The 3470-nt window shown below is 56.0% G+C and overlaps 1 pseudogene; it reads right to left on the bottom strand.

The window, feature by feature from the left end:
- Positions 1-3470, bottom strand: part of LOC108298778 — a 5569-nt pseudogene continuing 2099 nt past the window's right edge.

Here is a 3470-nt window from a genome sequence, read left to right on the forward strand (position 1 = left end):
TCAGGAGGAGGAGTGCGGGTACCCATAGTGGTTGTGGTCAGCCTCGTCCAGGGTCACTGTCAGTGACAGGCTAGGCTTCTGTTCCAGATCCTCCTTCGGGCAGTGCTGTGGGGGTCAGTCTTTGAAGAAGTCTGAGATGTAGTGGACCTGGCAGAGTGGAGGAAGGTGAGACTGGGAAGGGGCTGGGCAGGCACCAGGGATATGGGCATGAGTAGGAGGGGGAGGAATAGGGTCCCAGGTGGGCAATGAGAGGAAGAGTGCCTGTGGGGGAAGAGAGCCCTCTTAGTAGAGGACCAGTGGAGAGCACTGGGGTGCTGAGGGGCCCAGGGAAGGGCTGTGGTGTGCAGGCAGGAGACCCAGGGAAGGAACTGGGGGAAGAAGATGTGCAGGGAAGGACTGGGTTTGGGAAGAGGGGTCCCAGGGAGGAATGGGGGAAGGAGGGGTTCCATGAATGGACTGGGGTTGGGACAAGGGGTCCCAGGGTAGGATGTGGGGGGGAAGGGAGGGGTCCAGGGAAGGACTGGGGTTGGAGAAAAGGGTCCCAGGGGAGAAATGGGGTGAAGGGAGGGGCCCTCAGAAAGGACTGGGGTTGGGGGAAGAGGTCCCAGGGGAGAAATGTGGAGAAGGGAGGGTCCAGGGAAGAACTGGGATTAGGGGAAGGGGTCCCAGGGGAGGATGTGGGTGGGGAGGGAGGGGTCCAGAATGGACTTGGGTCAGGGAATCGCAGATTAGAAATGAGGGGGAAAAGTGGTCCCAGGGAAGGACTAGGGTTAAGGAGAAGGGGTCCCAGAGGAGAATTGGGGGAAGAGGGGTCCCAGGTATGGACTAGGGTTGGGGGAACGGGTTCCAGGGGAGGATGTGGAGGGGGAGGGAAGGGTCCTCTGATGGACTGGGGTTGGGGGGTCCCAGAGGAGAAATGGGGGGAAAAGGGGGTCCCAGGGAAGGACTGGGGTTGCGGGAAGGAGTCTCAGGGGAGGAATGGGGGGAAGAGCGGTCCAGTAATGGACTGGTGTTGGGGAAGGGGTCCCAGGGGATGAATCAGGGGAAGGAGGGGTCCCAGGGAAGGATTGGTGTTGGGGAAGTGGTCCCAGGGGAGGATGTGGAGGGGGAGGGAAGGGTCCTGGGATGGACTGGGGTTGGGGGGTCCCAGAGGAGAAATGGGGGGGAAAAGGGATCCCAGGGAAGGACTGGGGTTGGGGGAAGGGGTCCCAGGGGAGGAATGGGGGAAGTGGGGTCCAGGGATGGACTCGTGTTGGTGAAGGGGTCCCAGGGGAGAATCTGGGGGGGAAGGAGGGGTCCAGGGAAGGACTGTAGTTTGGGGTAGGGGGCCCAGGGGAGAAACCGGGAGAAGGAGAGGTCCTAGTGAAGGACCACGGTTGGAGGAAGGGGTCCCAGGGGAGGACTCCGTGGGGCAAGAGTGTGCAGGGAAGGACCAGGGTTGGGCAGGGAGTGGTCTCTGGACAGCACAGGGGGTGAGTCAGGGTCAGAAACTCACAATGAGGCCAGCCACAAGCACCCCCTGCAGGAGGCCAGCAAGGACGTCGCTCCAGTGGTTGTGATCAGACACGTGGGTGTAGCCCACATAGAGGGCAAAGGCCACCAGGAAGAACTGCACCCACTTCGAGCAGAGCCATGCGTGCACATAGAGCTGGGATGGGAGAGGGCGCCTCAGCCTGTGCCCTGCCAGGAACTCCCACGCCCACTGCACAGATGGCAGCTCCGAGGCCGGGGGCACAAAGCCAGCCTGCCCAGGGCTTCCTGTTTTCACAAACAAGTCAGTGAGCGCCCCCATCACCACCATGACCCACCCATTTTACACTGGAAAAACCGAGGTCCAGGGAAGGGAGTGACTTAACGGGTGAGCCCTAGAAAAACAGACTCACCGCCAGGAACACCATGCAGTACATCCCAAAGGAGGCATGTCCCGAGTAGAAAGACAACCTGGGGAAGGAGTGGCAGCAGGTTGGAGGGCGGGTGGCTCAGTCGGCATCTTCCAACCTCCCCTTGCCCCCACCCCTCCCACAGAAGGGTGGGTTCAACATGGGAGCTGCTGACATTACAGGCCACCAAATCCCAGGAGCACAGGCTGCTTCCTCTGTCCTTTCCAGTTATCTGATGATGGAATCAGAGTCTCCAGTTGGGGCTATGGCATGATACACCTCAACCGTGAAGACTGAGACCTGAACCCAACACCCAGGGCAGACAGAAGTGTCCAGCAAGCAGGCAACACCTGTTTCATTTTCACCGTGTTTCTTTTCAGGATTTTCTCCCATTTATGGAACTGAGGGAAGATTTCTTTTTATATAAATTCGAGATCCCGTGAAGGACATGAACAAAACACAGAAAATAGGAAGCAATAAAAAACTGGCAAAAAAGTCACAACCAACTTTTTTGGAACTAATCAAAAGCTTGCAGGAACCAGAGGAACACTTGATTAATGTAATCCAGTTGAGGCTGGGCGCGGTGGCCCACGCCTGTAATCCTTGCAATTTGAGGGGCTGAGGCAGGTGGATCACGAGGTCAGGAGACCGAGACCAGCCTGACCATCATAGTGAAGCCCCGTCTCTACTAAAAATACAAAAATTAGCCAGGCGTGGTGCCACATGCCTGTAATCCCAGCTACTCGGGAGGCTGAGGCAGGAGAATCACTTGAAAACCTGTGAGGTGGAGGTTGCAGTGAGCCAAGATCATGCCACTGCTTGGGTGACAGAGCGAGACTCCATCTCAAAAAAAAAAAACAAAGACAATCCAGTTGGATCTCAAAACAAACAGCTTTGTGGTGGCTTAACTCATCCTGGTCCCTCTCCCAATGCCTAGACTGTGATGGCCTGAGGGTAACAGAACACACGCCCAGCACAAGTTCCGAGAAGGGGCCTTATTTGCAACTGTGAACTGGGGTATGGCTCGAGGACTGATCTTGATCTCACCTGACTGGACATTCTCCCAGTGCTGAGGTGCTACCTGGAGGACATTTGTAGGAAACATTCACAACAAATTTGTTAGTCTCTGCAGCCTGGGGCCACAAGAGCAGATGAGGCAAAAAACAGACGAGCCAAACAGTATAGGAGGAAAGGCCAGGGAATAAAACACTCTGGGGAATGAAGGCTTGGAACCTACAAGACCAGAGCAGTGCAGGAGCTTGGAAGAGGCCTGCGAGGGCCCTGTGCTCACATCGGGCTGAGCTTCCAGCTCTGCACAAGCAGGAAGTGAAAGTGAAGGCAGAGAAAACCTGTTTCACTGGGGAAGGGCTGACTCCACAACCACGCAGACCCCCTCTACAGACTCGGGAGGGTCTTGTGGGCTTTTATTTTTATTCTTTGGTTCCAGATGTTTAAAGAAATCTCTGTCCTATCACTAGCTGACCACCAGGCTAAAAGAACAGGAGGAAATGGCCACCAATAACAAAAGATAGAGACTTCACAATCAGAAAAGTCATTAAATAACCACTGCAGCAAACAGCAAGAACACAC

This window comes from Cebus imitator, unplaced genomic scaffold, assembly GCF_001604975.1.
Source record: "Cebus imitator isolate Cc_AM_T3 unplaced genomic scaffold, Cebus_imitator-1.0 Scaffold1080, whole genome shotgun sequence".
Classification (NCBI taxonomy): domain Eukaryota; kingdom Metazoa; phylum Chordata; class Mammalia; order Primates; family Cebidae; genus Cebus; species Cebus imitator.